Source organism: Globicephala melas, chromosome 14, assembly GCF_963455315.2.
Source record: "Globicephala melas chromosome 14, mGloMel1.2, whole genome shotgun sequence".
Taxonomy (NCBI): domain Eukaryota; kingdom Metazoa; phylum Chordata; class Mammalia; order Artiodactyla; family Delphinidae; genus Globicephala; species Globicephala melas.
Window position 1 is genome coordinate 68052952 of NC_083327.1, and position 20517 is coordinate 68073468.

General features: G+C 38.3%; 1 protein-coding gene across 8 annotated transcripts in view; it reads right to left on the bottom strand.

Annotated features, from left to right (window-relative positions):
• The window catches only part of PLAGL1 (PLAG1 like zinc finger 1), a 164638-nt gene that overhangs the window by 32104 nt on the left and 112017 nt on the right, over positions 1–20517 (bottom strand). For all 8 annotated transcript variants that reach the window (XM_030853288.3, XM_060283274.2, XM_060283273.2 and 5 more), the window contains one exon: positions 13591–13632. The gene's annotated coding sequence lies outside the window, so the exon portion shown is untranslated. The remainder of the gene's footprint in view (positions 1–13590; positions 13633–20517) is intronic.

Consider the following 20517-nt stretch of genomic DNA (forward strand, 5'->3'; position numbering starts at 1 on the left):
TACCCCTCCCGACTTTGGTATGATGTCACACGAAATTACTTCCAGAAACTGGGAGGATTGAGCAGCCAAGTTATAAAACCTAAGTAAGAGGCTTACAGCTTTCTTATCTACAAGTTAATACTTACAGGGGCGAGAGTCTATCAATGATCAAGGCCGTGGTAATTTTCCTGTTTTGTAAGAAATCTAAAATCTCAGCAGAGTCACAATCTGCCGAATTGACCCCATTTGTACGACCCATACACGCACCTATCCCTCTACAAGACTGGCTACCACGACTCGTAAATTTGGAAACCTGTATTTTAAACTTCATCCCTACTTTTAATCAAGACAGAAAACCAAACAGATTGCTTTTAACGTAATCTTTGTGGTAAAAACAAAAATAACATGGAGAATAAAATATTAGCCAGTTTCTGTACCTGGGTGCTTACTTACCTCTCCCCTGCCCTCACCTTTTCTAAAGTTTTCCATTGTGATTTTAAGATGTTATTTTTCCCAAAGAATGTTGACAACTATTTCCCACTTAAAGCTCTGGTTTAAAAAGAAATCGGGTTTAACGTGAGAATAACTCAGGAACTGGGCTTGTCCTAGGGTCCTGTGAAATCACAGGAGTTAGTACTCTAGAATCAACATTTCCCCTACACACTTTTCACTTAGAAGTAAAGGTGCTTGCTCCCTTTGACAAGAGGTTCATAACATACAGTGGTGGTGAAGCTGGTTAAAGAAACTGTCAAAGGTTTTGTTTTGCATTATTTCACATTACATCATAGAATTAAAACCTGAAAATGGAAGTCTATCCATCTCAATCACTAAAGCTGGTCAGGTGAAAGTCTACAAAACTCTAAATTAAAAGTTTTTTCATCTTCTTACTGAAAATACCTAAACACTGTGCTGAGACTTATTTTTTAAAAAGAATATTAAAGAAGAGAGCTTGGATTTGAAAAGGACAATGCCATACACTTTCTATGCCTCCTGTTCAGAGGCTGACGGACTGCCCATTGCCACATTGAAAAACTGTTTAATAATCCTCCATAAAGGAAAGATTTTAAAAAGCTATGGCACCAATCAGGTAACAATAGATCAATCAGGTTTCCCTAAATGTAGTATTTGCAGTTGAAGCCTGGATAAGTAATTACATTCAAAGTAATGTACAGGGAGCTATCAATCCCCATTCATTCAGCACACATTCACTGAGCCAAGAGCTTTGCTGGGTTTGGAGATATAAAAATGAATACGACACAGCTGCTTTACTTCCAGCTAAAAGAATATACCTAAACAAAGAGCTACAGGGCAATGTGTTAAGTGTTATAATAGAGGTGTGCACAAAGGGCTGAGGGCCAAAGGAAAAAGCAATAAATTCTTTCTGGGAAATCAAGCAAGTGAGGGGAGAGATAAAAGAAGGTATGGTGATGTTTCCTTGTGATGAAACTCGACTTTTTCTTTACTGTGTTGTCAAACGTAAGACAGTAATTTTAGGATTTGTGAACCGTTCTCATCGCAAGTGCTAAATTGGTCTACAAGCCAGTTTCATTTATGTTTGACACAGACTTCCAGTTATAATATCCCAAGAATAAACATTTCAAAACTAAACGTGATTTGTAGTATTTCCACCCAACACACAATCCAGAACAGCACAAACACCTATGTGAATGAAACAGATACAAAGTTCAGAGATGTTTTGAAACATAAATGAATGAAAGACACATTCTAGAGACTTAGTGATATCATATTAACAATGCCTAAAATAAGTATCAATTTTTTTCTCTTCTTCTTAAAGCAAAAATAAAAGAATCACCTGATTATATCATGGTTAATATTTGTCTTTCTCTACTTCTGTGTTTAAAAAAAATAAGGAGGGTATTGAATCAACTTCTACTTAACATCATTTATTATGCATATCATATTCCTACTTATAACACAGTTGTGACAGAACCTCCATTGTCCATTACACACTAGCCCCAAACTTGAGTAATTCTAATGTAAGCATGAGAAACCACGTCTCCTTTGGGGTGAATTTCCAAATTCCTCTGTGTTAAACTGAGGTCTCATTTTCCCTGTGCCTGGTTTTCACAAGAAGGTCCATTCCACCCCATGTGCTCCTTTTCAGCTGTCAATAAACAGAGGCAGTGAATTCCCCCACGGCTTCACAAAGCTAGTTAGGCAGAGCCATTCATTCCTTCAGGAAAACAGGGCATTGATTTCAGTGAGTTCCCAGGGAGCAGCTGCAACAAAGAGATCAAAGGCCCACCTCTCTTTCCCTCCACTGCTTTCATTAGGCCAGGCCCAGACAAACAGCGACAGGTTTCCTCGAGACAAGGAGAGGGCCGGCAGACCACCTCATGGTTCAATTCAAATTCATCCGTTTCCTACATTCCAGTGACAGTCCAGAATGCTAACCATGACAGACCAGCACAATCACCCGGCATAATATACTGCTCGCTAGTTCATCCAAGGTCAGAGGGAGAAAACAAGCGCTGAGGGAAGTCCTCCGCTTCTAGGGCCCGCTGAGCCACGACGGCCCCCCGACATTCCATAAATAAACTAGGCCCGCTCACTCTCCCTTTCTTTCTCCACCCTGCAATCCCACAAGCGATGGTCTCACTTAATCTGCAATTTCTTTCGTGTCACCATACCTACACCACTGGGACACTCTATTCTCAACCTAATGGTTCTGCTGATGATAGGAGGTCTGCTACACGCACTGCCCTTCTTGGTTCACACCCAGTAAACTACTACCGTAGGATGAACTGAGAGCTGTAACTCCTGGGGCTTCCCTCAGGCCTCATCTCCAGAGAAGGCCACGCGACCTAAAGAGAGACTCCGTTTGCATAAATTCTGTTTGCAAAACACAAACACAACAGAGATAGAACAGTTAGCTTTTTGATGTGAGCTAGGTAATCACCGAAACTGGTAATCCAAGCTCTTAAATGACAGTCTGTGGGTGAATGAGGGTGTGTGTGTGTGTGTGTGTGTGTGTGTGTGTGTGTGTGTGTGTGTGTGTGTGTGTGTGTGTGTGTGTGTGTGTGTGTGTGTGTGTGTGTGTGTGTGTGTGTGTGTGTGTGTGTGTGTGTGTGTGTGTGTGTGTGTGTGTGTGTGTAGAGGGTTAGCGAGGGGGGAGGGGAGAACCAGAGGGACTAGGGAAGAAAGTGGATTATCCTGATTCGTTACCTACACTGAACACACAGAATTTAACGATTTCCAAAGTCTCCACTGAATTCCGAACTGCTACTTTGACACCACGCTCACGAGAGCCCGTAACAAAATGCGTTCATTTTATTGTGCTCCACTCCATTTCTGCTGCTAATCCTGAGTAAACATGGGAATAGATGGGTTAAGTTTCAAAATTCCTAAACCAAAAAGAAAATAAACAATACTGGAATGAAAGGTATGGAGAACTCACTCCATGACACACAACACGGCCTTCCCACGTGCCCATCTTAGGAGCTTCGGGACTGACCTGGGGGGTCCATTCATTGATTATTCATTTGACTGCCAAAGATGCCATTTTGTATAGGGTACTGAACAGTCCTCAAGGTAAAGACTTTCACTTTTCTCAAACTGGGACAGAAATGAACTTAGAAAATACAGAACTCCCAACTGCACAGGAAAGGTAGTGGAATTCTTGGTAGGCTCAGTGTGACAGTTATATTAGGAACCTCAAAGCTGACTCTGGCACTGATTCACTTTGGCCTCTGTGTCTCCCTACTCTTCCAAAATGGAGACAGAAACATCCGTGAAGAATTCCTTTACGAAGGATTGTGAAATAATCGTTCCTCAAAAACGATGTACTTCATCGAAGAAAGCTGGTCTTAGGAGTATAACCTCCTTCTATAATAGATCACTCTAATTGAATAGAGCTGCTTTGGAAACTCGCTACGTTTCTATAAATCAAATCATTTTTTAAAAGCAGTCAGAGAATTTACTACTCGAAGAAAGGCTATGGCTAATGACGACATATACTCATCAATTCACTTATATACTTTTCAAAAGCACTTAGAAACATCAATTTGATCTTCACCATAACCATCTGAGATAGGTGGTTTTATGAATTTCTATTTTTGAATGAGGAAAAAAGCCTCAAGAGAGGTAATAAATTGATTTGCCAAAGTCACAGAACAAATAAGTATATGAGTCACAACTTTAAATATTGTTTCTAAATCCCATGCTGTTTCCTTTGCCCCTAGCTACCACCTCTGCATGTAATTATTCACTGACGTTCTCCGTAACTGTATTTAATAAGTAATAAGAATCTATTTCTAAGCCAATGCATTGTACCGCTCATTCAAGGAGGCAGTGTTTAAGAGTATGGACTCTGGTGTCAGGTTCACATTCAAATTTTAGTGTCACCTTTTAGTAGTTTTGTAAATTAAGCAATTTAACAGTATTTCCAGAACCTCGGTTTCCTCATCTGTAAAAGAGGAATAATACCTTCTTTCATAGGGCTTGCAAAGGATAGAATCAGATAACCTGTGTAAAGCACCTAGACAGTGTTAGCATATAAGAGATGCTCAACAATGGTAGCTATTATCATTGATGTTGAAAATCAAACCAATATAAAACTTGTTAAAAGGGGGAAAATGCTTCCTTTTCAATAAAAAGACACAAAATTTAACTTTCAGCCTCTAGATTACATGGTTCCCTCTAGCACTAAAAATTTAGCACTCAAGTCTAGGATTTTATGGGGCCAAGTAATAAACCAAGATCAAACTGTCATAAAAGATAAGCTACTATACAAAATAGAAACACTAATTGGTCTTAAAAAAAAAAAACTGAGGCAAGTTCATGGTTGCTATAAAGCAGCAATGTTGTTTTTCTGTACAATCAGTTCTACTTCTTGCCATTTAACCATTTTAAGTAGAAATGTATTGGTGTTAGGCAGAAATTCACAGACTATTGCCACATGAAGAGAAAAATACCTAATAGGAATACTTGTTTTATGTAGCTAGTGCGTTAAAGTTTTCAAAGAATACATGTCTTACTTCATTTGACCCTCATGCTACTCACTAGGAGAACATGGATTAACTTTCTAGCACAAGAAAAGACTGCCAGTGATAAAAGGCAAACCTTACTTTTTAACTCCTTGTCTCATTTTTCATGACCCCTTATTGATAGATGATGGTATGCAGATGCTACAGTGCAGAGCGTACAAAATACTATGGGAAGACAGAGACAGGCCAGTAAGTCTCGGAGAGCCAGAAAAGGCTTTGGAAAGTAGATGGCATTTATCCAACTTTTACCTAGTACACAAGCACGTCTAGAATATTCTTGGTTGTTCTTGAGCTTCATGGGATTTTCTCTGAATTCTGAATATGTCATTCAGTGATTTAGTTGTCCTTCACTGCTTTTGCTGATCTGCAAACATCAATGGTTCCCCCTTTAAAAATTTTTTTTATCCAGTGCTTTGATATTTAAAAAGGCAGGGAATTGAGGCCACTGTTGTTTGACTCAACACCACTTAAGGCTCCTTCTAATTCTATATTTCTGTGATTTTTAAAAATTACTGCTCATTCTTACATTGCATTACCTACTATATAACACATCAGTTTAAATGTGCTTGTTTATCTATAGCCTATTAACACTGAGAAATTTTTTTTTCCTTCACTACCATTTATCTCAGAAATTAATAGTTGGGAAGAACCCTTAAGAATGTCTAAGGAAGCATGTCTCACTAAAGAAACTCAGTCCATAGCTGTGGAAGTTTGATGGTTATTTCTTTCTCATGAAGGGCTAAGAATTGCCTTTTTATAACCACCTCTAATTGTCTTCTCCAACAATATGAAACAAACATATTTTTTAACAAAAGACATTCAGATATTTGAAGGCAATTTTAACAATCCCTTACCTTGAGCCATTAATTTGAGACTGTTCTTTCCTAATACAGATTATTAGTGCTATAAATTTCCCTCTAAGTACCGCTATAGTTGCATCCTAATTATTTGGAAATATGTTTCATTTCCATTCAGTTGAAAATACTTCCCAATTACCCTTTTCATTTATGTCACATGGGTTATTTGGTAAAATTCACCAGTGTGACCATTTGGGCCTGGGTTTCTTTTTTGGAAGGTTTTTGGTGGTGGTGGTGGTGGTGGTATTGTTTGTTTGTTTTTAATATATACTATTAATTTGATGTCTTTAATAGATATAGAGCTGTTCAGGTAATCTATTTCTCCCTGAGGGAGTTTTGGTAGTTCGTATCTTTCTAGGATTTGGTCCATTTCATCTAAGTTCTCAAATTTGTGGGCAGAGATTGTAGTATTCTCTCATTAGCCCTGTAAAATCCATGAGGTCAGTAGTCGTGGCTCCTCTTTCCTTCCTGATACTGGTAATTTATGTCTTCTCTCTTTTATCCTTGGTTAGCCTCGCTATATGTTTATCATTTTATTAATCTTGTTCAAAGAAACCAGCTTTCCGTTTTGTTGGTTTTTATCATTTTCTTATTTTCAATTTTGTTGACTTCTCTAATTTTTATTATTTACTTTCTTCTGCTTGCTTTAAGTTTAATTTGCTCTTCTCTAGTTTCATAAGGTGGAAACTTCAGTTATTGATTTTAGGTTTTTTTCTAATATAAACATTTAATGCTATAAATTTCCTTCCAAGCACTATTTCAGCTGCATCCCACACATTTTTATAGACTATATTTTCACTTTATTTTAAAGTATTTTTAAATATTTCATGAGACTTCTTTGATGCAGCAGGCATTATTTAGAACTGTGTTAATTTCCAAATATTTGAGAATTTTTACACTAACTTTTTGTTATTAACTTCATTTCCACTGTTGTCTGAGAATGTATTTCGTATGACTGGCATTCTTTGAAATGTAACATGTTCTGTATGGCCTAGAATGTGCCCCTGGGTTATTTAGAAGTGTGTTGTTCGGTTATAAGATACTTTTCCAGATACCTTTCTGTTCTGATTTAATCTTTGTATGATTTAAAACCTTTTAAATTAATTGTCTTGTTTTTTTTACCCAGAATATGATCTATCTTGATAAAGTTCTAGGCATGCTTGAAAAGAATGTGTATTCTGCTTTTGTTGGGTAGAGTGTTCTATAACTGTCAATTAGGTCAAGCTGGTTGATAGTGGTGTTTTAGCCTTCTATATCTTTATTGGTTTGTTATCTACTTGATGTATCTGTTCAGAGAGGGTACTGAAATCTGACTACATTTGTGGATGTGTCTATTTCTCCTTGTATATACTGAAACCCTGCTATTAGGTGCATAAACATTTAAGAGGATTTTTTTTTGATGAATTTACCACTTTATCATGAAAGAACCCTCTTTCTCCCTGGCAATATTCTTTGCTCTAATTTCTACTTTGGCTGATATTAATATAGCCACTCCAGGCTTTTTTTTAAAAAACTTATTTATTTTCTTCTATTTTTTTTTTGGCTGCATTGGGTCTTAGTTGTGGCATGCAGGATCTTTGTTGAGGCATAAGGGATCTTTCGCTGTGGCACGCGGGCTTCCAGGGCACATGGGCTCTGTAGTTGTGATACGCAGGGTCCACAGCACATGGACTCTCTCACTGAGGCACGCGAGCTCAGTAGTTGTGGTGCATGGGCTTAGTTGCCCCTGGCATGTGGGATCTTAGTTCCCCAAACAGGGATTGAACCCACATCCCCTGCATTGCATGGCAGGTTCTTTACCACTGGACCACCAAGGAAGTCCCCACTCCAGGCTTTTTTTTTTTTTTTTTGGCTGTGTTGGGTCTTCGTTGCTGTGCCCAGGCTTTCTCTAGTTGCAGCGAGTGGGAGCTACTCTTCATTGCAGTACATGGGCTTCTCTTTGCAGTGGCTTCTCTTGTTGTGGAGCACGAGCTCTAGGTGTGCAGGCTTCAGTAGTTGCAGCACACAGGCTCTAGAGCTCAGGCTCAGTAGTAGTGGCGCACAGGATTAGTTGCTCCACGGCATGTGGGATTTTCCCAGACCAGGGATCGAACCTGTGTCCCCTGCACTGGCAGGTAGATTCTTAACCACTGAGTCACCATGGAAGTCCGCAGGCTTTTTAAAAAATTAGTGCTTAAGTGTATATTATTTTCCATCCTTTAGCTTGTAATCTTTTTATCTCTCTATATATGTTGTGCACTTTTTCTGCAGGCAGCATAATCCTTGTTTGTTTTTTTCTTTTTGAACCTGATCTGATATTCTTTGCCTTTTAATGAGAGTATTTAGACCATTTATACTTAATGTGATTATTGATATGGTTAGGTTGAAATGTAGCACCTTGCTTTCTTTTTTGTATTTGTCCCATCTGTTCTCCATTCCCTTTTCCCTTTTTCCCTGCCTTCTTTTGAACTATTTCTTTTTCTGATTTATCTCCTTTGTCTTATGACTATTTTTTATGCTTTAGTGTTGATTTAGGGTTTATGGCTATATCCTTAACTTATTACAATATCCCTTTAAGGGATATTGTACTTCTTCACATATAGTAAAAAAAACTTTAATATTATATTTCAATTTTTCCCCTCCTGTTCTTTGTGCAATTATTGTCACACCTTTTATATGTTATAAACCCCAACTCCACTATTACTATTTTGTTTAAATGATTACCTTTTTAAAAAGCTTTAAATTTAAAAAAGCAAAACCTTATACATTTACCCAGGTGTTTACCATTTCTGGTGCTCTTTATTTCCACTTGGTATTATTTTCTTTCTTCCTGAGGACTTAGCATTTCTTGTAGTGTGGGTCTAACGGTGACTAACTCTTTAAGGTTTTGAATGTCTGAAAATGTCTTTATTTCACTACCTTTTTTGAAAAATATTTTCATTAGCTATAGATTTCTAGGTTAACAGTTTTTTCTTCCATTACTTTAAAGACATTGCTCCACTGTCTTCTGGCTTGCTTTGCTTTTGATGAAAAGTCTGCTGTCGTTCTTTGTTCCTCTAAATTTATAGTTTCTTCATTCTCTACTTTAAAATCTTTCTCGTTATTACTGGTTTTAAATTATCTGATTAATGTTGTGCCTTGATGTAATTTTCTTCATTTTTTTTCTCTCTTTTTTTTTTTTTTGGTAATTGCTAGCTTTTCATTGAGCTTCTGAGATTTGTGGGCTTATGGTTTTCATTAAATCTAGCAAATTTTCAGCCATTATTTAAAAAAATTTTTTTTCTGTTCCCTCCCTCCTTTGGAGACTCTAATTACACAATATTTTTGGCTGTTTAAAGTTATCCCAAAGCTCACTGATGGGCTTTTTTTCCCAGGATTTTTGTGTGTTTTATTTTGTGTAATTTCTATTGCTGTGTCTTCAAGTTCATGCAATCTTTCTTTCTGCAGTGTCTAGTCCGCTATTAATCCTATCCAGTGTATTTTTCATCTCAGATGTTTATGTTGTCTCTAGAAGATCAATTTGGGTCGTTTTATAGCTTTCATGTCTTTTCTTAACAAATTTATGCTTCCTCTATTGAACATACAAAACTTAGTTATACTAATGTTTTTAATATATTCATTTAGTGAATATGTTATTAAAATCTTATTAAATTACTCAAATAAAATGTTTATTAACTTTATTAATATCTTTGTTTATTAAATCTGTTTCATTTCTGAGTCTATTTTTATTGATTGAATTTTCTCTTACTACTGAATTTTCCTGTTTCTTTGCATATCTGGTAAATTTTGATTGAATGCTAGACATTGTGTACTTTACCTTGTTAGGTGCTGGATATTTTGTGTTTCTTTATATATTCTTGAGCTTTGTTCTGAGTTGGAGTTAAGCGACTAGAAACAATTTGACCCTTTTCTTTTCTATTTTAATTTTTTGTCCGCGCCATGCGGCATGTGGGGTCTAACCCGTGCACCCTGCAATGGAACCGTGGCGTCTTAACCACTGGACTGCCAAGGAAGTCCCACAGTGCAACCCTGTAAACCAAAAGTCTGCAAATTATGGTGCACAAGCCAAATTTGGCCCAGAGTCTATTTATGTAAATAAAGTTTTATTAGAATACAGCCACCCCCATTCATTTACATCTTGTCTATGACTGCTTTAACATTACAATGGCAGAGCTAAGTAGTTGCAGCAGAGGTCATATTGCCTGTAAAGCCTAAAGTATTTTCCATCTGGCCCTTTACTAAAAAAGTGTTGTGATTCCTCTTTAATGGCTTACTTTTAAGATTTGTTTTGTTTTGTTTTTTTTGGCCGCACAGTGCAGCTTGTGGGATCTCAGTTCCCCAATCAGGGATCGAGCCCAGGTCCACAGCAATGAAAATCTGTGTCCTAGTCACTGGACCACAAGGGAATTCCCACTTTTAAGATTTTTTAGGTAGGATCAGGGCAGCCTTTAGTCTAGGGCTAATTTTGCCTCACCACGGAGGCAATACCCTTCTGAGCACTCCATCTAATGCCACTTGTATTACAAAGTTTTTCTACTCTGAATGGTGGGGATGCACACTTCCCAGCCCTACATGAGCTAACTTTCCCTTCCCAGTGGTTTTTCTCCAAGCCTTGGGTAGTTCTCTCGTAAGCACGCACTAATCAGCACTCAGCTGAAGACTCCAAGGGAACCCTCTGAAGATCTCCAGAGCTCTCTTCTCTCTGGTCCTCTGTCCTGCAAATTCTAGCTGCTTCAACCTCCCTGAATTGCCAGCTTAATCACCTCAATTCAGGGTGACTACTAAGCTGTGTCTGGGTTCCCCCTTACACTGTGGCCTTGGGCACATCATTTGTTTCCTTTATCTCAAGGTTAACTGTCTTATGCCACTTGTCACCCAATGTTTGAAAACCTTTGTTTCATACATTTTATGGGGTTTTGTTTGTTTGTTTTGCTAAGGCAGGATAATAAATCCAGTTCCTGTTACTACATCATGACTGGAAGTCATGGTAGAAGTCCCCTCAGTATGATATTCCAATTCCTTACATTTGCATTAATGTTTTATATTTTAAAATAAGTACTGACAAATCTACACTATCTCATTTCATCCTCTCCACATTGCTAAAGTGTAGAGATCACAAAAAATGCAAAAAATTTTCTGGGGTCACATTACAGAGCAGCTCATGTCTCCTAGTCATTTTCTCTTCCATAAAATATACATAATTTTTTCAAAATTTACTATATGTAATGACATAAATTATAAAAGACTGTCTTCTCTACAAAGTACACTGTAAAATAATTTATTACTAGTATCTCAAGCTTATAAAACTGAGCAATATCAGATTAAAGGATTAATAGTTACTGAATGTTGCTAATGGCCAAGTCTATCACCTCAATTAATCCTCATAAGCCTCACAACTATTATTATTTCAATTTTATAAAAGACAAACTGTGGCTAAGAAAGCCTCATTAACTTGCTTATAGTGTACTTATTGGAATCACAGCCAGAATTCAAGCCAGGCTACACTTGGTTCTAAAACTTGTGCTATCCACCATTCTGTCTGCTCTTAATTTATAGCTCTTAAAAAGCACACTTCTGGAACTAAATTCTGATAGAACACTCTAAATCTTCAGTAACAAAATGGCATTAGGAATCATTTACTAAAAATATCAGTATCTACTCATTTTTACCAAAGAACTTCTAATCAAACAAGCACTGAAAAGAAAATGAAGTATATTCTTAGAAGAAATTTCAAACCTAGTTTTTCTCCCAGTAATCCTAGAAATACATAGATGATTGAGATTTTAGTTGCTTTTTTCACTTACCTATCTCTGTGGTCACGAGGCAACAAGAGAAGGTTGTATTAGGCAAAGTCAGTAACCGCTATACAATCCATTTTCCCTATCCCACTTTCCCATCTTTGTAAACAAAACACACAAAAATTATTACTCTCGTAGAGTTCATCTTCAAGTGAAAGGGAGACAGATAAGTAAAATATATAACAGAAGGTGGTTAAAAAAATAAAATACTGGGACTTCCCTGGTGGTGCAGTGGTTAAGAATCTGCCTGCCAATGCAGGGGACACGGGTTCGAGCCCTGGTCCGAGAAGATCCCACATGCTGCGGAGCAACTAAGCCCATGCGCCACAACTACTGACCCTGCGCTCTAGAGCCCGCGAGCCACAACTACTGAACCCACGTGCCACTATTGAAGCCTGCATGCCTAGAGCCTGTGCTCTGCAATGAGAAGCCACTGCAAGGAGAAGCCTGCGCACCACAACGAAGAGTAGCCCCTGCTCGCTGCAACTACAGAAAGCCTGCATGCAGCAACGAAGACCCAACGCAGCCAAAAAATAAATAAAAACAAATAAATTTATTTTAAAAATAATAATAAATAAATAAAGTACTGTAGTGATAGGAAGTGCTGGGAGTGTAAGGCAGGGAGAAACAGTGGTAATTTGAAATAAGGTAGTCAGGGAAGGCCTGGATACGGAGATGACAATTTTGCAAAGATTTAAAGGAGGTAAGGAAGTGAGTCATGTGGCTATTTGTGGGAACAGTAATTGCAAAACCCCAACGTAGGAACAAGAATATTGGTATGGCTAAAGCAGTGAGTGAGGGGGAGCAGTAAAAGGTTAGGTTAGATCAGAGGTAATGGGGGCCCATATCATGTAGAAGTTGATAAGCCTCTGTGAAGAGAGGCACCGGAGTCACTGGAGCAGAAAAGTAACATGATCAGACTTAAGAGTTTTAAATAATTTATCTGGCTGCCATTTGGAGAATGGGTTATAGTGGAGAAAGTGTAAAAGCAGGGAAACAAGTTAGGAGGCTATTTTAATAAAAAGATGAAGGCTTTGACCAGTATGGTAGTGGAATACATGGTGAAAAGCAGTCATCTCCTAGATATATTTAAGGCAGAGCTGACAGTATTTCCTGACAGCTGGGTGTATAGGGGATGACAGAAAGAAGAGAGGATGATGGTGCCACAGAGACTATCTGAGCAACTGGAGGAATGTAGTTGCCATTTACTGAGATGAGGAAGACTAAGGAAGAAGAAAGTTTGGTTGGAGTGGAGAGGATTAGCCATTTAATACTGTAAATGTTTTCAGTGATAGAGGGGATAATTCATTTCCCAGGTTAAAAATGTTTGTTCAAATCTATTTCAAATGTTTAGATTTCACTGAATTAAAAAAAACTACCATGAAACAGGAGATCTAAATTTTTCTTCAATATGCTACAAGAAAAAGTTACTGAACAGACATATAGCTACTCCAAATGATAAAATGAGAATAAAGCTAAATTCTCCCAATCTGCAATTCTCCCTTCATTTCATCTCATTGCCAGATTTTCACAGATAAACGAAACAGAATTTGTTATACCTCATTAGGCAAACCATTCCCATTAGTGGCTTTCTCCCAGGATGTTGTGTCCCTCTTACCATCTGCCACAAGGATGTTCTAGGTGAAGACTGTGATGTCCAACGGGATGGATGGATGTGCCACCTCAGCTCCACAGATGGCACTTTGCTCCTGCTAATCATAACCCTGATGGGAAGTCACTCCAAAGAAACAGATGGCCCCAGCCCAAGATGTGTAATTCAAACCTTCTCAAAATAACTATCACCTAATGGTATGAGAAAAAGTGAGACTATCTTTAAAATAATATAAGAACCAAATAAAAAAAAGGTTTTGCTCTAATTCTTGTTCAGATTCCCTAGAAAAATATTCTCATGTAATTAGAAAATATACAAGGTTGGAGGTGAAGGATAAAGAAATTAAAATATCAACTTACAAAAGCCAATGATGACTATGTTGTCAATCAGGCGGGAAAAACCTAAAAACAAAAATAAAAACTATATATTAGTTTTATATAGTAGTTGTGTGTGCATTTTTAATTGTAACTTCATTGAGATAATTGCAGATTCACATGAAGTTTTAAGAGAGATTCCTCATGTCATCCTTTCATAAGTACACCCACCTCCTTCCCCACAACCTCCTTCTGTCCCTAACCCCTTGTATATCTATTTTTAACACTAAAATAACATCCATTTGTCAACAATAAGTATCTTACTCACTGTGTGTTAAGAGTCTACTGTGTAGTTGAATGTCAAATCATGAATAAGGAATTCTGTTTTTCTGCATTAAAGAGTAAGTTTCAGTTTAAGGAACAAATTCTCTGAAAAGATGTTTGTTCCTCGTTACCTTAACATAGACTACTCACTTCAAAAATCAAAAGGTAAAAGGTAAGCTAAAGTAGTGACCGAACTCATAGATTTCATATTTTTAATATTTATTTTAAAATATTTTATTCTTTAGAGCAGTTTTAGGTTCACAGTAAAAATGATGGGAAGGTGGTTTTCTCGTTGCTGTTTTTTTTTTAATTTACTTTGGCTGCGCGGGGTCTTAGTTGCAGCATGCAGGATCTTTAGTTGCAGTACGCGGACTTCTTAGTTGCAGCATGCATGCAGGATCTAGTTCCCCGACCAGGGATCGAACCCAGGCCCCCTGCACTGAGAGACAAGAGTCTTATGCACTGGACCACCAGGGAAGTCCCAGGAAGGTGTTCTTAATTTCAAATTCCACTTGTTCATTGGAAATAAGGAAAGCATATATAGGAAAGCAACCGACTTTTGTATAATGAACTTGTATCCTACAATGCTGCTGTAATTGCTTATTGGTTTTGCTACTGAGGTAAGGCTAGCCTCATTGAATGAGTTAAAACGTATTCCCTCTGCTTCTATCCTTTGAAAGTGATTATAGAGAACCGGCATAATTTCTTCCTTAGATGTTTGGCAGAATTCACCAGTAAAACCATCTGGGCCTGGTGCTTTCTATTTTGGAAGGTAATTATTTACCTGAATTCTTTAATTGAGAAATCCTCTTCAATTGTCTATTTCTTCTTCTGTGTTTTAGCAGATTGTCTTTTAAAGAGTTGATCCATTTCATCCAGGTTATCAAATTTGTGGGCACTTAGTTCATTGTATTCCTTTATTATCCTTTTAATGTCCAAGGGATCTGAAGTGATGTCCCTTCATTTCTGATATGAGTAATTTGTATCCTCCCTCTTCTCTTCTTAGTTAGCCTCATTAGAGGCTTATCAATTTTATTGCTCTCTTCAATAAAACCAATTTTTGTGTCCTTGCTTTTCTCTATTGATTTCCTATTCTCAATTTCATTGATTTCTGGTCTAATTCTTATTACTTCTTTTCTTCTCCATACCTTAGATTTAGTTTGCTTTTCTTTATCTAGTTTCCTAAGATGAAAACAGATTGATTCTTCCTTCCTAGCATATGCATTCAATGCTATACATTTCCTTCTAAGCACTGCTTTCTCTGCATCCAACATATTTTGATAAGTTGTGTTTTCATTTTTATTTAGTTCAAAATATTTTTAAATTTCCCAAGATTTTTTCTGACCTATGTATTATTTGTAAGTATGCTGTTTAATCTCCATGTATTTTGAGAATTTTCCAGTTGTCCTTCTATTATTGACTCTAATTCCATTGTGGTCTGAGAGCAGATATCATATGATTTCTACCCTTTTAACTTTGTTAAGATGTGTTTTATGTGGTCTACCTTGATGAATGTTCCAAGTGAGTTTTATGTGGTCTACCTTGATGAATGTTCCAAGTGAGTTTGAGAAGAATGCCAGTATGCTTGGGTTCAGGTAAGAACCCTCTTCAATGTTGAAGACTGCTGACTTCTCATTGTACTCTCACGTGTCAGGAAAAACAGCTGGCTAGTTCTCTGGCCTCTTCTCATAAGGGCACTAATCTCATTCATGAAGGCTCCACCCTCATGATCTAATTACCTCCTGAAGCCCCACCTTCAAATATCATCACATTTGGCATTAGTATTTCAACATGTAAATTTCGTGTGGACATAAACATTCAGTCCATTGTAATGACCTTATATAGAGATAAAGACAATTTAGTCATTTCTGAACCACCTCACTCTCTACAAAATCTCACACCAATAATAGCACAAGCTGGGGGAAAAGCTGGGTAGACTACTCAAAACCTATACAATTCTGTAATCAGAGAGCTAACCAAATAATAACGGGTACCTTGACCTTAACTTGGACAGCCCCAGCAGGCAGCTCAGTGTAACTGAAGAGTGACTCAGGTAATATCAAAAATGCTCAAAAACAATAGAATGGAAAGGCTACTGCAGGAGAAATGACGACAAAGGGTTCAGAGATGGGGTCTCACAGCTGGGGAGAGAGACTTCACTCTAACCCTGTCAACTCAGACTCAGCTGGGTTCCAGAGCCTGCACAACTCCAGAATATTCCCTCACTCTTATTAATTTCCCATTTTCTCTACTATCTTCCAAATGACCTCCCACTCCCCACAGTTGTACATACATCTCTTTGCTAACATCCCTACTTCATGCTTCACTGAGAGAGAAAGGGAGGGGGAGGGAAGGGGGCAGAGAGAGAGAGAGAGAGAGCGCGCCGCGCGAGAGAGCGCTACTGGGTGGAGCATCTCATCTTCCCAATGCTAAACCTACAAATTTCTCTTCCTAGCACCAAAGGTCAACCCCACCTCGCCATCCAAAGTTTTCTCTCCATTATCATCCTCTCCCTTTCTACTAGAGGTACTTCTCCCCAACACACAATCATGCTCTGGTATTTCCCAACCTTTAATAAACAAAACCTTCACTGACCTCGCATTGCCCTCCAGTTCCCACTATGTTTCACAGACTAACTTTCTCAGATTAACTTCACAGAAAAGAATTGAAAACAGATAATCCCCATTTCCTGACCTCCTATTCACTTTCCAACCCATTCCCTTGGCTCTTATCTCCACCACTCTATCAAAGGATCCTTATCAAGGTCATCAAAGCAATTCCTATTATCTTCATTTAACAAATCAGGACACTGAAGCTCAAGAGAAATTATTAGGTTGAGATAGTAAAGATACATACCTTCCCTTGGAGATAAGCAAGAGCCTAAGGCTGCCCCAAAGCACTCTTTTCAGGATATTAAACTAAGCACTTTATCTTCCACGGACCCCCACCTCTTTCCTTCCTTATGTCAACCTCCCTGTACTAAATCTCAGATTTACTTCTTAAAATACCTCATTACTTTTCATTATTTTAATTGAGAAAAAACCTTTGCTTGACCTATGAATATTTTCTGCGTAGGCCACTTGGTGTATATTATATTGATCACGACAACCTGAGAATAGGTGGGTTTATCCCCTTTATACAAATAAGAAAATTTTGGCTCAGAAAGAAAAAATACCTTCCTAATATTGGACAGTTATGAAGTAGTAGAGCTAACATTTGATCTGATCACCCAGATTCTGCTCCCCAGGCTGACTGCCTTTCATGATGGTTAGATGTCACAGTTTCTTAGTTGTTCCCATTACATGGTAACAGGGTAAGGGCATCACTAAGAGAGATATGACATAGTCCCAATACCTCCATAAGGTCAGAAAACCTAGGATTGATATAAATTTGCTACGAGCAAAAACATAAGAAACTGATTTATATATTATAATGAGGACTTTATAATAAAAGTAATAATTGTCAAGACATTCAACTCAACTTTGGTGATCAGGGCATTTTCCCCTTCTAGCTCTATCTAGGAAGCTAAATTAGTAAGCACGAGAATGGTATAGATTTACGTGCTCATTCATATCTTACTCTCATTTTCTAGGCAACACAGATATTACACTTGCTCAGCACTGTCCTTAAACATGGGCAAGAGTGGTTCACAGCAAACCCTTCCCTCCACAGTGAAAAGTCCAAGTGTCTAAGAGGACATACCCACCCAGGCCCAGACTCCCCTCCTAGACTATGCTCCAGGATCCTGGAACCACGGAATTCTTGTTCAAAGAGCTTCAAGCCTGCCACCAGGGACTGCACAATCCTTTCACCTAAACCTGTTACTTTTTAGGACAGATCATGCCACTCTATGTGCCACACTAGGCTCAAGAGGTGGCCAAGGGGTGGCTGTTTGTAGGGGTGTGGACATAACCAAATGTGTGCCCTTCATAGTGCAGAATTGGGCCAAGGATGTGAAGAAAAGAGAAGATGGGCCAGCTCTCCCTACACTGTCATGTTCTAAAGGTGCAGAAATCTCAAGACTAAGAATTCCACATTCAAACCTGGTTTTCCAGGTCATTTGAGATCAATTTGTCAAGGAATGATAGAGTATATTTTTGTAGTTAGTTTACTGTCTTAAAACTTTTAACTGTTTTGAGTCACAGTACCAGTCCTTCTGTTTATATTCCTGCTTGGACTTCTCTACCTGCTTATAGTTAGGCAGGGCCATGTGACTAGCTCTGGGCTGCCAACAAACAGTTAATTACTGGCACAAGACCATTTAATATTATCTTTCCTTACCACGTAAATCGAGAAGACCAAGTATTTCAGAAAGCATACAGCTCAGGACGGTGATGCCTCACAGGCCTAAGTCTGACAGTGTGGATGGAGTAGAGCCTCCCACAAATCCACAATGGATGTTCAGTGTGAACAAGAAAATAAACTGTTCTTCTGTGAAGCCACTGAGGTTTGGGGATGGCTCATTAGCACAGATAACTTTAGCCCATCCTGACTATATAGAAATCGGTACCAGAAGTAGGATGCTTCTCTAGCAAAAACCTAAAACACATGACCATGGTTTTGTGGTCAGGAAGCAGTGAGAAAAATTACCTTAAGAGCTGGAAAGATAGTGGCGTATTTTATACAGTGATGTATTTGGTAAAGCATTTGCTTCTGGTGCCTTGGGAGGCAGATCACCTACCTAATGAAACTGCAGCCCTAGAAGAGGTAACAAAACAAAACACTGGAAGAGTGCACTGGTTATTGGCTGCATTTGGCAAGGTATTCAAGAAAGAGATGAGCTCCAAAAAGGACTATCCAGTTTTCAAGAAGTGGAGGAATAGAGGATCAGACATTTCAGATTTGCAGTATTAAAAGAACTAACTAGGGCTTCCCTGGTGGCACAGTGGTTGGGAGTCCACCTGCTTATGCTGGGGACACGGGTTCGTGCCCCGGTCCGGGAGGATCCCACATGCAGCAGAGCAGCTGGGCCCGTGAGCCATGGCCACTGAGTCTGTGCATCTGGAGCCTGTGCTCCGCAACAGGAGAGGCCGCGGCGGTGAGAGGCCCACATATCGCAAACAAAAAAGAACTAAATACTTCTCAACTCCCATACTAACAGTTTAAAGACTTTGAAGGTCATAAGCCTAGGAAAATCTTTTTTTTTAATTAAATTGCCTCAGGGCAATGATAGATAATGTATCCACTAAGTCATTTATATGGATAAAAAGACTGAGGAAGAAGATGAGATTAAGGGTAAAGATTTCCAAAAGAAGCAAGCCAGTCCCAAAGTAACTTTCTTTGGGTCAAGAAAGAGAGCTACAGGAATGAGAAAGCAAATCAAGGCAGCAAATCTAAGAACCATATCTCAAAACAAAAGAAAAAACTAGGGATGTATTTACTAGCACATAGAAATCGTTGGAAACAGATAAGAAAAATTCTAGATTTTGGAGAGAATTATGCTGCCAAAGAACCAGCTTATCAATTGAAGTCTTAAAATGATACTTTGGTTCCCAACCTTCTATTTGGAGGAAGTGGGCAGAAAGAGTTGCTCAGTTCCCAAGTTCAGCAAATTCTTTACTCTCCACTTCATATGTGGCTAAGGGAGAGAAAAGAAAAGAAAGAACCCTCCAAAGGGAAGATCCAGGCCTCTTAAAACAATGAACGAGAAGGTAGAAATCAGGCCCTAATTAAGAAATATTTGTCCCCCTACATGTCATGATACCTGTCATGAGGGATTTCAAAATTGCTATGGACCAGTGACTCCAGTGTGTCTTCCAGGTTTCCCTTTTCCAATCTACTTTGGATATGTGGCATAGGCAAACAATAAACTAATACTTTTCATTGTGTTAAACCATTGAGCTTTTGGAGTCATTTGTTCTATAGCATAACCTAGCCTCTCCTGAGTGATACACAAGGCTCCTTAGTGTAATCCAAACAAGGTAAGTTAGTTAAATGATTTTAATGGACAGTGGTATCAAATGCTGCCAATCAGAGGAACCAACTTTACCATACTCTACATCTCAATGTAGATGTTGGGGGACCCAACAGTCTTTTCTGTCATCAAATCTTTCTCACTTGGTCATGTTAAAAATGCCACCAAATCTCTTGTGGAAAAAAACATATCCAGTAGATACATTCTTTCTTTAATTATGTAAATAGCATTTATAAGCTATAGCTATCAAATCCTGTTCTTCCTTTCTGATCTAAAAAGAGATTGTGCTCTTGTGCTTTAGATTTCTGCTCGTATCAAATTCCTTCTATTATGTTGATTTTCTACTAGTTCTAGGATGCCTCACTATTGCCACTATATACTGTCTGTGTTTTTACCACAGTCACCTGCTTTTAACAGATTTACGATCTCCTATTCATTTGGAAAACTTTTCTATTTATTTCACTTCATTTCCTACTTAAAAACGGGGATCTGAAAGTGACAGTTCAGGAGGAACCATTATACATCTGTCCATGCGCCAAAAAGGGAGGTCAGATGCTGTCTTTACTAGAATTAGCTCTACATTAGCTGTTCCTAAATCTTCCACAAAGATTTTATGTAGTCTCGGGTCCTATTTGGCCAGTGAAGTCTGACGTTTCCAATTTAAAAACAACACATATGTAATTCAGGTAATTCCATATCTTCCCAGGCAAGATATGGAAAAGACTACATCACTT